The sequence below is a fragment of the Canis lupus genome, chromosome X (genome assembly GCF_011100685.1).
Source record: "Canis lupus familiaris isolate Mischka breed German Shepherd chromosome X, alternate assembly UU_Cfam_GSD_1.0, whole genome shotgun sequence".
NCBI classification, from domain to species: domain Eukaryota; kingdom Metazoa; phylum Chordata; class Mammalia; order Carnivora; family Canidae; genus Canis; species Canis lupus.
This window is the reverse complement of record NC_049260.1, coordinates 65330853-65346465: the sequence shown is the minus strand read 5'-3', so window position 1 is coordinate 65346465 and position 15613 is coordinate 65330853. Positions and strand designations below refer to the sequence as shown.

Sequence of the window (15613 nt, the reverse complement as noted above, 5' to 3'; positions counted from 1 at the left end):
TGACTGATACAGATGGTGTTTGCAAAAGGCTTTTGCAAACTGTGAAAGTGAGCTTAGATTGCAACTGATTAGCTACAACTGAATATTTCACTATATTAGAGGGTTTGCTTAATGGCCAAAATATTTGTGTTTTGGCCAGACTTTATTGGTTTGGTGTAATAGTTTCTTTTCAGTGAATCTTATGTTGATGATCATAAGTAGCCATAAAATTATTTAATCAGATTTGAGAGCTAATTGCTGGTGAACCAAATGCAGTAACATCTTACCATTTGTTTTACATCAATTCTGTTTCTCATGAGTTAGATTCTCTTAATTTGCTGGTGAATCTTAGGACCATTACTCTTATTTTGGCTAAATGTAACTTAAGAATTGCCACATATGTTTCCAATTTAAATATGGATCTCAATCACTCTACCTTTTAAAAACAAAACTTTTTTTTTGTTTTATAAATAATGGGTGATATTTTGTTTTTCATGAATTTCCAAAGAAATTGACCCAAGTGTTATTTGTAGTGACAATCATTATCCTAAATCACTGAACCCTTCAGCATCACTGAGCAAGTTGTATTTTTAAACTTAAGCTAATTTAATGTGGTTTTACATTTAAAATCTTGGCTAACCCATTATAACACAGAATAGTGAAACCCAATTTTCAGGATTGATTTTACTATTAGGCTGTTATGGTATAATCAAGGAACAAGGATACCATCTCTTTTCATTTTAGCAATAAAGAACTAGTCATTTCCCTGACACTCTTATACAGATTATAATCATAGCTGCTCTAAAATGTTTATTCCAACTGTGGCAGTTTGGGGGCAATTTAAATTTTCAGTATTGATTAATCCTCTTTTCTGTCTCCCTGTGAAAAACTTATGGTTCAACTGAAGATATCAGGTGAGATATATGAGATTTTTTCATTAGTATTCTATTTATTTTGTCCATTCTTGTAACTATGTAGTCAAGTGTCACCAGAAGATGTTGAGATTATTTATAAACCTCTAACACATTTCCAAATAATTACTGGTACCCCTAAGTCCTAAACTCAAACTTTCCCTTCATATTTTTCCATTTCAGCAGTCTTTATATTGACATGGCCAACTAAATGTTTGTATAAACGAGATCTTTCTCTTCTCTCCTTCTCACATCTCTATCTTTCCAGTCTAATTTTTCCACGTCATCTTCTAATTATAGAATAAATATCCTTTATTTACATCACCAACCCCTTGTACCCATGTCTTTAATTCTACTCTTATTCTATCTTTACAGGAATTTTTCTTCATCTATTGTCCAGGTCTATAGACAGGACCTACTTTTGGACCAATAACAAATAAAGTAAGCAAAGTTTTCTTCCCCTTTACTTTATTTTAATATCTTATCTGACTATCACCTTGCCCTGGAGGCCCTTTCCACCATAGTGTACTTCTCTCAACTAGTGGTCATATTTACAAATCTAGCTGATAAAGTACTTTTTCAGCTAGATTTGTAATAACTTTTGCAAGAGGTTAGTAACTCTTTGTAATAAGTACAAGAAGATTGATCTTTGGCATTTTTCAGAAGGAATTACATTTTAATTTGGGGATGAGGGAAGTGCTGAAATCTATCAGTTTTGAACTCCTTAAATTAATGGATCCCTAACAATGGAAATTCAACCATTAGTTAGTTTGGGGCATATTACTTTCTCAGTGCCTCTTAAAATCACACCAGATAGGCAAATGCCTATTTGGGGTACTTAGTCTTGTTCACCACTCATAATGTTATTCTTGTAACAGTTTGAGTGAGTATTCCCTAGAATTATTTGGTATGTGGTAAATGTTTCCATGGTGAAATTTAAAGCAATGATGTCTAATGCTGATTTTTACCCCTTACTAAGAAATATTTAGCAGTAGCTCTGGGTATTGACATGAGCACCTTGTAGTAAAAATTCTGCAGCAGGTCAGGGCCTGGTACTTTTGGATGGGTAATGGGTTTGAATAAACTTTTGCCCGGATAGTCTAGTTGGTAATATTCTAATAATTCTCTGTTGAATAAATTCCCATTTTGTTTAAAGCAATTTATCTCAGTGCTATGATATTCTATTGATTCCCAAATACTTGCCTACAATTCCAAAATCTTGCAATTGAGTCCCCATCTTCCTACTATTCAATTTGGAACAATTGTGATAAGGATAATTTATATTTTGGTTCTCTTGTAAATCCTTGTTAAACTTATGTAAATATCTTTCTGAACAGATGATTTATCTTTTTCTTCCCAGCTCAGGTCCTACTCTTTGAGGCTAAAGCTTATGTAAAATCCCAATTTTCATGAAAAAATTAGTCATTACACATCTTGTAGATAGTGTTGTGATGTCCATAAGCTCTACTGTTATGAGACACAGCTTTCCATATGTGGGCTTTAGGCTAGGATTATCCTTATTTTTTAAAAGTTTTTATTGATTTATTATATAATAAATCAATATATTAATATATTAACTATCAATCATATAACCAATATTAAATATATTATTAAATATATTTAAAACATTAATTAATATATTATATATGGATATATAAATATTATATAATATACATTTATATATAAATATATAAATATAATATTTATATTTATAAATATAATGTATAATATTTATATATTCATATTATATGATATAATTTTAATATATTAAATGTAATATATTAATTAAATATATTTCAAATATATTTAATACATTATATCATTAATTAAATATAATTAATATTAAATATATCATTTAATTAAATATTAATATATTATTAAATTAATATCTTTATTAATCTCTCTAATTTATTAATCTCTATTAATTAATCTCCCTATATATAGAGAGAAAGCATGCATAGGGGTGAGGCAGAGGGACAAGCAGACTCTCCACTGAGTGGGGAGCCTAATGAAAGTGGCACTCAGGACTAGTTCCCTGGATTCTGGGATCATGATCTGAGCCTAAGACAGACACTTAACTGACTAAGCCACCCAGGCACCCCTAGGCTAGGCTGTTCTTTTCTCTCTATTGACATAACCTTTAAATACATACTTAAATACAGGATAACTAGAATTCAAAACAAATTCATTGTGCTTTCTTAAGATTTTTTAATGTATTTATTCATGAGAGACATACAGAGAGAAGCAGAGACATAGGCAGAGGGAGAAGCAGGCTCCTCACAGAAGCCTGATGAGGGACTCTATCCCAGGACTCTGGGATCATGATCTGAGCCAAAGGCAAATGCAAAACCAGTGAGCCACCCAGGCACCTCTCACTGTGCTTCCTTTATAATACTTTTAAAAATCAACACTTTTGATGTTAAGAAGAGTATCGCTGGAATTCTGTCCATGGAGCTTTAGGATCTTTAAGTAGGTTCACAATAACAAGATGGTTTTCTATTAAGTCAATATTTATAGATTCTTTCATTCACAGGCATAGCTTACTCTTTTTATCTTCTTTCATCATTTCAAGCAATGGCTGGCTTTATCTTCTGATTCATTAGCTGTAGGAGACCCTTCATTTATTGTTTGGCTAAGTCTCCATTCCCCTGTTTAATGGCATTGATGTTAGCTGTAGGTAACATATTTTTGTCCACAATGGCCTGATGCCAATCTACAATACTTTGTTCATTTTTACCTACTTCCCTTTTCTGAATGAGGATGCAGAGTAAGTGGTTCAAGGGAACAGTGGGGGTCCATCCTTGCTGGCCTATCCTTTGTTTTGTCAGTTTTCCGTTAAGTGGATTAATAAGAATAGCACAATTCCACTTTTCTTGTTGATTTAATGTTAATCCTGGGAAATATGACTGAGTAATTGGTTGAAATACAAGTCAACCAATCACCCAGTATTCCCCAAACCCCTGTGAGACTGTTGTTTTGATGGCTCTTGAAATCTTTTGTAGTGCCTAATCATTGGGTAGGAACAATATTTCCATGGTCTACAATTTGAAATGGACTTTTGTTGAAAGCAACAACCTTCATTTTTGCTTTACCTCTTCTTATTTTAGTCACAGTTATCAAGACTTCCATAAATGAGTCCTCAATATATTCATTTTATTTTTTTTTCTTTTGGGATTTTCAAGTCATTTTCATTTTAAAAGGAATATAATGGAGAGACATTTATATTTAACTGAGGTTTTGTGATTGTTGCAGGAATGCAGGGGGAGTATGAGTTGCTAAGATAAAGGAGTAATTTTCCCCTATATCACATTGGTGCATGACATTTTCCTACACAGAGCTTTGGAGAGGAACATGTAATGAGGAAAGCTGACTTATATTTCAACCTTTCAACCTTTGATCTACATGGCTTGGAAACCATCCAGAGAAGGCTTTGAGATCTACCAATAAATCATTATCTAATTGTTGGGGGACAGCTAACCTAGGCTAATTGAACTATAAGATGTTGTATTTTGGATTAATTCTTATTAGTGGTATTATTAATGACTAAGAATCCCATGAAGAAAGAAAAAGCAGAAGGAAAAGGCCATAGGTAAATAAAAAAGGCCATACTGACTCATTCTGTTCTACCCCATCTGCTGTTCTCCCTAAGGGATTGTGACTGATGATGCAAGGTGGATGGTATAATATACCTCTGTAAATTGTGACTAAGGTAATGCCTCCAGAAACCTTTTTCATTCTCTTTATAACCAGGGGTTCAGCCAAAACCTATTCAGAAAAAAATAGTTCTCATTTCAACCAAATGAGTTTGCCTAGACTATGTCAGCAAAGAAGTCATGAAACTCTTAAGGGGTAAACCATCAAAGCTTGAAATTACAGATAACAAATTGGGTACTTTACTTTTTTTCTTTTTCTTTTTTTCTTTTGTTTGGCTTTGTTATCTGGGTAATAAGTGGTCCTATGGAATGAATTGATAAATTTCCTAGATGTTGCGCTCTTTTGGAAGTGTTTGTGAAGGTTTGATATAAATTTTTAATGAAATATTTAGTAGAGGGATGCCTGGGTGGCTCAGCGGTTGAACATCTGTCTGCCTTTGGCTCAGGGCGTGATCCCAGGGTCTGAGATCGTGTCCCATATCAGGCTCCTGCAGAGAGCCTGCTTCTCCCTCTGCCTGTGTCTCTGCCTCTCTCTCTCTCCTCTCTCTCTCTGTCTCTCTCTGTCTCTCTCCCTCCTCTCTCTGTCTCTCTCTCTCTCTCTCTCTCTCTAGTAAATAAATAAAATCTTTAAAAAAATGGTAGAAATCACCACTGGAAAAAAATCATAGAAGGATTTAAAGGGTGGGAAAAAATAAGAAATAAAAAGGATTGTTGCAGAAAATGTAAAGATAAATAATAAGGATTCTAAGAACAACAAAGAGAATTATGGCCTATAGGTGAAACACAGATAGACATTTATTGCCAGTTAGAGATTTCTACAAAAGTTTACATATATATTGATATATAATATATAATAAACAAATAAATAAATTTAGAGAGAGAAAGAGTTTCCCAAAAATAGAGAGAAGGAAATAAAATATTGATGCTTTCTACCTTTTTATCCCTCCTACTCCAAATAATTTTTTTGGAAGAAAGGAGAAAAGAAATTATTATTCAAAAAGAGAAAAAAGAAAATGAAATCTCAAAGAAGTTAGAATTCAGACTATGGATTAAATTGCAAAAGGACTTTGCAATCATTTATTTGAATGAGAAGACATTAAAACTGAAAATGAACCAGGGCTAAATAGGTGATGGGTATTAAGGAGGGCACTTGTGATGAACACTGAGTGTTATATGTAAGTGATGAATTACTAAATTCTACTCCTGAAATTAATATTAAGCTAATGTGCTAACTAGAACAAAAAGTGAAAATCAAGTGGGTGAAGAGATATGAAAACTAAGGGAAAGAGAATGGAGTGGGTGGAAAGCAATGGTAGTGGCATGTCTTGAGGCAACACTTTTTGGAGAGAGTGAATAAGAGAAAAAATAGCAGTTTCAAAGTTATTGTTAGATAAGATGGATTTTTATAACATCTGAAATCTTTGGGCTCAACGCAAAACTTTATACTGCTTAAAAACTCATCAAAACCAACTGAGGTTTTGAGCACCTCATTTGGGCTCACAAGAAAAGTAAATTCTCAAATGTAATCTTAGTTAATAGCAATTTACCCACCCCCCACAGAATTCACTTAGCATAGCATAGCATAACAAGCACTGAATATGTATTGAGTAGCTCTGGTTTTTTAATGACTCAATCACTGTTAATAAAAGTGTATGCTTTTTAATGACTGCCTTAAGTGATAAATTATTATTTAATTTATCTACCTCTCTCTATACCTTCATATCTTGTTACAATAAACTATGCTTTTAGGCATAGCCAGAAACAAGGGATTCTGAGTTGTGGATTACTTTATCCTTAGACCCATATTGTTCCTTCACAAGTATGAAATATTTTATTTTTCCTAAAGCCCTAGAGGGTAAACTTTATTTGTATTTTGAGAAGACAAAGCTAGAGGGGCACAATAGCTGTATGAGGAGTCAGTTTGGAACTTGTTATTTCCTTTGAAAATTGACACTCTTGATAAGTATTTATTGAACACATAATGCAGATTGGATTTCTTAAAAATGTGTTTGGTTAAGATGTGAAATACTTTTTTCTTTTGCCAGCTTATAGAATGTAGAGTAGCAGGCATAGTGCAGTTTAGTGATTTTCTTTTATTATTTTGTAAATAGAGGAAAAGAGGTAGGAAGTAGGGGTTGTGAGTGAATCAGATGTCCCTATTTTCAATCTAATATTTCCTTTGGTGCCTCTCTGCTTCTCACTTCACAATTCAGCCTTTAAGTCAACCCAGGGACTACAGTCATGGAAACTATAAATAAAATCTAGAAACCAGTTAAATGTTACATCTATCCTCCAAACAACTCTTCCTTCTAACACCACAGCAATCTCTGCCAGGCTGGATACACAAAGCCTCCAGATAAAAGGAAAACTTGAATCCTATCTGTTACTCAGAGAAAATCTTGGAATACATGTTTGTGTATGCACTGAACCTATTTGGTTAAAAGTTTAACCCAGGCAATCTGTATGTTTTGTTAAGTATTTATCAATTCAGTGCTTACATCAGGTTTTTAATTTTGTTGCAAATCCGGGATTTTACAATTGTGTGAATATTTCTTAAAGGGAAACAAAAACATATATCTTCATGGCCATAATCTTCCCCAGGAATATCGAATAAGTTATTAATTTTAAATAATATTGAGTTTTAAATCAGAGAGAAGAAAATACGTGCATCAGTAAATGATTTCACATGGCCTGAGTTAGCATATACTCTTCAGAGGAAAAAATATTATTCATGCATGCATTTGCATTTGCATTTTCACTGCAGTGATACAATATTTCTTTTTGGAGGGTACTAAGAAATGCTGCTGCAAAATGTACTTTGGATCTCAGGTAAAAACCCACAGCTGGGTTTTAAGAAGCTGCTCATTTAGATACAAATATCAGCCAAAAACAAGGACAAGATACTTTATCATTTCTGCTGATTTGTTTACCCTCTCTCAAGAGAATTGATAGCTTCTGCTTCTGTATTATTGCAATTTCTGATGCAATGCTTAGTTAGTAATTAGGCAGATGAACAGGAAGGATTTTAGCACCTCTAGCAAACACTAGTGACTCAGAAAAACCAAGTGACATTGGTTACAGCAGCTGTAAAGAATGATCATTTAGTTTTTGAGAGTGTGGACTATGAATGAACATGTAAGTGTGAGTATGAGAGAGAAAAGAGGCCTAGAGACAGAAAAGGAAATGGAGAGCTAGTAGTATTCACAGCAAGTATAAAAACAGAAGTAATATTAAAAAAATGAGCCCATTTAATTCATCACTAAGGATAAATTGTTGTGATTAATGCTACCAAATATTTTTCCTTCAAAAACCCTGTTTGGATGATTTGTATGACTTTTTGTTTTAGAATTCTTATGATAGGTATTATATAAGCCAGGGCTTAAACTAGAAAAATCTTGGGTGAGGTAATAAAAAATAAAAATAAATTTTAAAAACTTTTCCCACCCATTTTTGTTAATAACATTAAAGAGAAATATGGATTTTCTTCACTTGAAATAAACAAAAAGAGCTTTCAGAGTTGTGTTTATAGGAAGTAATTAAGTATACTTTGAACTTTAGTGTTTTCAATTGAGAATATGTGCAATTCTCAAATGGGTTTGAATTTATCCATGGTATTAACATTTTAAAATGCCATCCCTAGCATTTATTTAAGTAAGTCAGGGAGTATAGCCTAATTTGATTAGTGTAATGGCAAATGGATCCCTGCAAGGACGATGCAGAGACCTGGCTAGGCACATTTTCATTTGGCCTTTCCTTGCAATATGTAAACATTAATTATGTGTTGCCAGGAGTGTGGGATTGATAGGGACACTGAACTCAGAGTGGCCATTTGCCCCAAATACTAACCAAGGTGATCCTTTTACTGGTTAACATATTCTTTCAGTTTATAAAAAGAGCCTATTGCAGAGGCCCCCTCAGTACATATAAATAATTAAAAACATAGGCTTCTTTGTCCAGGCACTTAAACACTTAATAAACCAGGGAGAATAACAATATAAATGAGGAGGAAAAAAAGGAGGAAATGTGTCTAGACAACATTTGATAAATTACAGAGGTCCTTTACTTTCACTGATTGTATCTGATAGGGAGTTGGGGTTCGATAGGTAAGAAAAAGTAGAAAAAAGTAAACTGCATGGCTATTATCAAACTGCAACAGAAGCTCAAAAGATTCTGATTGGCATCTATGGGATGATTTAAGGGGTACTGGAAAAAGGCCACAAATCTCTCTCTCAAAAGTTTTCCTTAGTGCCTGAAAGTAACTTGTGTTAAGAAGATGTGGAAGGCTCTTATCATAGCCATTTTTTTTTACCTCAGAGCAGAAACTCATTAGGCCTTTGTCAACTATTAATATCTTAACATAGGTGATTTCCTCAGATCAGTTTCAATCACATAGCAAGTCCTTGAGATGAAAAACCACAATATAAGTGAGAGTTGCTAGTGAGAAACAGGAGGAGAAAGATCTAGAGGATAGATGGCTACTCTAGCCAAATGTTTTGTGTGGGGAATTTGGGCAGTTGAAGGGATAATATAAAGACAATGGAGGCCTAGGTATCATACAGACAGGGGTTGGAAGACAAGAGGTAGAGAACAAAGACCTAAGTACAAGGGCAAAAAAATCTCCTCTCCCTCTTTTACAAGCTTAACTGAAGCACTAGCTAGTTTAATGCACTGTCCTCTGTCTATGACATCTACTTTTTCCAGACTTTGTTGACCAAAAGATGACCATGGTAATGAAAGAAGATATTTAAAAATGATGGGGCAACTCTTCTACATTTTTGGTCCTTTTATTCCCAGGTTCACAGTTAAGGAAGAAAAATATAAAACAGCCTGGCTCACAGAAAGCTAGGACATTATATTTCCCTGTGGATGCTGAGTAAAAAGCTAAGGAAAAAAAGTCTTGAGAAATAGTAAATTATATATCAGTTAACATTTTTGGGTTGGTTAAAAGATTTTGTGAAAAGCCATATGTATGAAAGTTTGTGGAGTGGTGAGAAACTCTTTTCTCTATGGAGTATGGTTATGAAATTTGAGGAAAAAGTGCCAGTTTCAACCAAGTAAAGTGAGTTAGTAGGAAATCAGTCAGTTTGCAGAAATTTCTTATTATTAAGTTTTAAAGTGTTGTCTCCACATGGAATCTGACTTTGAAGAAGGGATCCTTGTTAAAGAGCTAGAAATTGTATACCATGAGTAATTATGTATTAATTTTTTTAACCCCTGAACATCTTCATTTTCAGGCATGACTTAGTAAAGAAAAAAAAAAAAAGACATTGCCTTTCTATGGTCCTGAATAGAAGATTGGAAATGATAAAAGCACTCCTTGATGTTTTGTTAAAATATATGTTTGAATCTTCTAAACTGGTATCTCTTTATTATTAATAAGTTGGTCTTTAGTTTACTTGATTTTTGGAAATATCATTCTATTTGGTTAAGGACTGAGAAAAACTGGAGGCTATCTCTGGGAAATGAACCCAAATAATCAACAAGATAGAGACTAAGCCTTAACACAATTAAAACTCTTCTGTTTTAGAAGGAGTTAAAAAAATTTGGTTAAAAAATCCATGGTAATGAAGACTATGAGAAAAGTGAGAGTGAGAAAAGTTGGGGAGTCTCTAAGAGTTCTTGAGAAATAATAATCATGAACATATAGACATTTGCTATAATATCTTCACAACTTTTAATTATAAAGATATTTAAAATAATAAAAAAATAATGATACCATTGTAGGAGATTATTTTCTTTTTAAAATTTATCTGTATTTTCTGATAATTCTACAATGAACACTATATTTTTTATAATTAGATGAAAGGTGATTAAAAAGTGTTAATGGTGAGGAAAGAAGGAATTAGCTGTTTTTTGAAGATTTGACATTTTTATATTTTGCTACCAAAACCCCTTTGATGCTTTTCTAATTTTTCTTTCTGCCTGCCTTCTTCATTCTGCTAAGATTTTAAAAATTCATCAAGATTAAAAGCTTCTGCACAGCAAAGAAAACAGTCAACAAAACTAAAAGGCAACCTATGAAATGAGAGAAGATATTTGCCAATGACATGTCAGATAAAGAGTATCAAAGATCTATAAAGAACTTATCAAATACCACACCCAAAAAAAACAAATAATACAGTCAAAAAATTGCCCAGAAGACATTAACAGACATTTCTCCAAAGAAAACATACAAATGCCCAACACACATATGAAAAAATGTTCATCACTTGGCATCAGGGAAATACAAATCAAAACCACAATGAGATAGCACTGTACAATTGTGAGAATGGCTAAAATTAACAAGACAGAAACAATAAATGTTGGTGAGGATGTGGAGAAAGTAGAACCCTCTTACACTGTTGGTGGGAATGCAAGAGGGTACAGCCACTCTGGAAAATAGTATGGAGGTTCCTCAAAACGTTAAAAATAGACCTACCTTACAACACAGCAATTGCACTACTGGGTATTTACCCCAATGTAGTAGTGAATCAGAGAAAGACAATTATCATATGGTTTCATTCATATGTGGGATATAAGAAATGGTACAGAGGATCATAAGGGAAGGGTGGGGAAACTGAATAGGAAGAAATCATACAGGGAGAAAAACCATGAGAGACTCTTAATGCTAGGAAACTGAGGGTTGCTGATGGGGAAGTGGGTCGAGGGGATGGGGTAACTGGATGATGGACATTAAAGGGGAGGCATGTGATGTGATGAACACTGGGTGTTATGTACAACTGATGAATTCTTGAAAACTACATCTTAAACTAATGTTGTACTATATGTTAGCTAAAAGAATTTAAATTTAAATTTAAATTTTAAGATGTTGGTGTACTACATGAAGTACATGGATATGAATATGACCAAAGCACAGACTCTACCATCATATTACTTAGTTCTTATGGGGACACAGAGAAGTGAATGAAACAATGGGGTATTATCACAGAAAAGATGTAAATTAGCTGTTATGGAAGCTTAGAGGAGTTAAGTCCTAGGTTGCTACTTAATATCAAATCTGCAAGAGTCAATATGGGTGAGATAAGAAGGGAAAGTCCTGGGTAAGGAAGAAGGGAGAGCCACTATGTGTAAAAGAGTTATGAAAGGGCTGACCATGTTTAAGGAATTTGAAGTTTAGTGAAGAAGAAAGAGTCAAGGTTGATATCGAGGTTTCTAGATTTGGACAAGGTAGAATAGAAACAAAGGGAAGGGAACAGTTCTATCATTTTGGGTTTGAACATGAAAGTTGATGAAATCAGTTTTGGATATGTTGAACTGGACTAGCCTAAGAGAATCTCAAGTAGAGGTATCTAGTAGTTTAGAACAGAGATCTGCATTGATAATAAAATTTCTGACATATTAGCATATAAGAATAAGATCACATGGAGAAGAGAGTATAAAATGAGAAAACTCAAGGGCTAAGGGTAAAACATTAAGAAACACCGATAATTAAAAAAAAAAGATTTTTATTTATTCATGAGAAACATCCAGAGAGAAAGAGAAACAGAGGCATAGGCAGAGGGGGAAACAGGCTCCATGCAGGGAGCCCAATGTGGGACTCGATCCCCAGGACTCCAGCATCACACCCTGAGCTGGAAGGCAGACGGTTAGCCACTGAGCCACCCAGGCGTCCCAAGAAACACTGATATTTAAGGGACTTACAAGAGAAGTACATTTACCCCAAAAAAGACAATGAAGCAGTAGCTACACAGACAAGAGGAAAAGCAGGACAGTGTTTTAGAAACAAAATGAAAAAGAGGCATTTTGGTAAGAGAGAGAGAGGTCAATGTAACCATCGGATTTAGCAAAAAAAAATGATATTTTTATTTTATTATTTTCTAATTAAGTCAAATTAACATACAGTGTTATATTAATTTCACGTGTACAAAATGATTCAACAATTCTATCCATTCTACCTTGCTAATCATGATAGGTATACTTTTAATCCCCTTCACTTATTTCACCCATCCTTCCACCGATCTTGCCTCTGGAAACCACCAGTTTGTTCTCTGTATTTAAGAGTCTGTATAGTTGTTTGTGTCCTTTTTTCTTTGCTCAGTTATATTGTTTCTTACATTCCACATATGAGTAGAATCATATCGTATGTCTTTCTCTAACTTAGCACTATACCCTCTAGATCAACCATGTTGTTGCAAATGCCAAGATTTAATTAATTTTATGGCTTAATAATATTATATTATATATCATATATACATATATCACATTTTCTTTAACCATTCATCTATCAATGTACACTTGGGTTCCTTCCATAGTTTGACTATTGTAAATAATGCTGAAATAAACATAGGTAAACATAGGAGAGCATATCTTATTTATTAGTGTTTTCATTTTCTTTGGTTAAATACCCAGTACTAGAATGACAGGATATTATGGTAATTCTATTTTTAATTTTTTGAGGGACCTCCATACTGTTTACCATAATGGTTGCAACAGTTTGCATTCCCACTAACAGTATACAAAAGTTCCTTTTTTTAATCTACATTCTCACCAAAATTTGTTTCTTATGTTTCTGATTTTAGCCATTCTGACCGGTGTGAGATGACATCTCATTGTGATTTGCATTTCCCTGATGATGAGTTATGTGCAGCATCTTTTTATGAATCTTTTGGCCATCTGCATGACTTCTTTGGAAAAATGTCTATTCATGTCTTCTATCCATTTATAAATTGTATTATTTTGCTGTTGAGTTGCATAAGTTGCTTATATATTTTGGATATTAACCCCTTATTGGGTATATCATTTTCAAATACCTTCTCTCATTCAGTAGTGTCTTTTTGTGGATGGATATTTTCAGTGTGCAGAATATTTTTATTTTGGTGTAGTCCTAATAGTTTAAATTTGTTTTTGTTTCCATTGCCAAAGAGATATATCTAGAAAAATCTTCTTATGGTTGATGTCAGAGAGATTGCTGCTTATATTTTCTTCTAGGAATGTTATGGCTTCAGATAAGACATTTAGGTTTGAATGACACTTTCAGTTTATGTTTTGTGTATGGTGTAAGAATGTGGTCCAAATTTATTCTACTACATGTAGCAGTCCATTTTTCCCAGCACCATTTGTTGAAGAGGCTGCTTTTCTCCCCCTCACTGTATATTCTTGCCTCTTTTGTTGTAGATTAGTTGATTGTGTATTTATGGGTTTATTTGTGGGTTTTATATGCTATTCTTTATCTTTCCATTTGTGTCATCTTCAATATCTTTCATCAATGGTTTATAGATTTCTGTATAGAGGTGTTTTACCTTCTTGGTTAAGTTCATTTTTTTTTAAGTTTTTTATTTATTTATGATAGGCAACAGTGAGAGAGAGAGAGGCAGAGACACAGGCAGAGGGAGAAGCAGGCTCCATGCACCGGGAGCCCGACGTGGGACTCGATCCCGGGTCTCCAGGATCGCGCCCTGGGCCAAAGGCAGGCGCCAAACCGCTGCGCCACCCAGGGATCCCGGTTAAGTTCATTTTTAAGGTACTTTATTATTTACACTACAATGGTAAATGAGACAGTTTTCTTAATTTCTCTTTCTGCTAATTTATTATTAGTATATAGAAATGTACCAGATTTCAGAGGGAGGGGCAAGATGGCGAAAGAGTAGGGTCCCCAAGTCACCTGTCCCACCAAATTACCTAGATAACCTTCAAATCATCCTCAAAATCTACGAATTCGGCCTGAGATTTAAAGAGAGACCAGCTGGAATGCTACAGTGAAAAGAGTTTGCGCTTCTATCAAGGTAGGAAGACGGGGGAAAAAAGAAATAAAGAAACAAAAGGCATCCAAGGGGGAGGGGCCCCGCGAGGAGCCGGGCTGAGGCCGGGCGAGTACCCCCAGGACAGGAAAGCCCCGTTATGAAGGCTCAGGAGCTTCACCAATCTTCCCAAACAGAAGGGAACTCGCAGGGAGTTGGAGCAGGATCCCAGGAGGGACGGGAATGCCCTCAGGCTCCCTGGGACACTAACAGACACCTGCGCCCAGGGTAGAGTGCGCCGAGCTCCATAAAGGACTGCAGCGTGAACGGCTGGACCCGGGAGCAGCTTGGATGGTCTCCGGCAGCGGCTCTACAGAAAGGGGGCTGCGCAGCCCCGGGAGCAGCTCGGAGGGGATGGGGCAGATCCAACAGCGCAGGCCTGGGAGCACACGGCGCTGGGGACACAGCCAAGGATCCGACTTCCCCCGGGGACAGGCAGAGGCCAGGAGGGCCCAGGACAGCAAGGACGCTCCTGACCAAGCTGAGCAGATCAGCGGCCCCGCCCCCGGAGGATCCAGGCCCCTGCAGACGCAGAGCTCCGGAGTTAGTTACTGTGGGAGCTGAATCCAGAGCTCTAGAGCTAGCCGCCACCACTGGGGTTGTTCCACATGGGGCCTCACAGGATAAACAACCCCCACTGAGCCCTGCTCCAGACAGGGGGCCCAGCAGCTCCCCCAAGTGCTAACACCTGAAAAACAGCACAACAGGCCCCTCCCCCAGAAGACCAGCTAGACTGACAAGTTGAGGGGAAGTCAAGGGACTTAAAGAATACAGAATCAGAAGATACTCCCCCATGTGTTTTGTTTTCTTTTGTTTGCTTTTTGATTTCTGTTTGCTTCCCCCACCCTATTTTCCTTTCTCTTTTTCTTCTCTCTTTTTTCTTTTTTTCTTCCTTTTTTCTTTTTTCTTTTTCTCTTTTCTTTCCTTCTTTCTCTCCTCTCTTTTTCTCCTTTTCCCAATACAACTTGATTATGGCCACTATGCACTGAGAAAAATGACTAGAAGAAAAACCTCACCTCAAAAGAAAGAATCAGAAAAAGTCCTCTCTCCCACAGAGTTACAAAATCTGGATTACAATTCAATGTCAGAAAGCCAATTCAGAAGCACTATTATAAAGCTACTGGTGGCTCTAGAAAAAAGCATAAAGGACTCAAGAGACTTCATGACTGCAGAATTTAGATCTAATCAGGCAGAAATTATAAATAAATTGAATGAGATGCAATCCAAACTAGAAGTCCTAACAACGAGGGTTAATGAGGTGGAAGAACAAGTGAGGGACATAGAAGACAAGTTGATGGCAAAGAGGGAAACTGAGGAAAAGAGACAAACAATT

The 15613-nt window shown here is 35.4% G+C and overlaps 1 protein-coding gene across 2 annotated transcripts in view; it reads left to right on the top strand.

Annotated features, from left to right (window-relative positions):
• Positions 1-13882, top strand: part of HDX (highly divergent homeobox) — a 280805-nt gene extending 266923 nt beyond the window's left edge. Inside the window, exons 11-12 of one of the 2 annotated variants that reach the window (XR_005386374.1) lie at positions 1266-1331; positions 13833-13882. The gene's annotated coding sequence lies outside the window, so the exon portion shown is untranslated. Of the gene's footprint in view, positions 1-1265; positions 1332-13832 lie in introns of those variants that run through there. The other variant, XR_005386375.1, reaches the window with a different exon arrangement.
• Positions 13883-15613: the final 1731 nt, after the last annotated feature.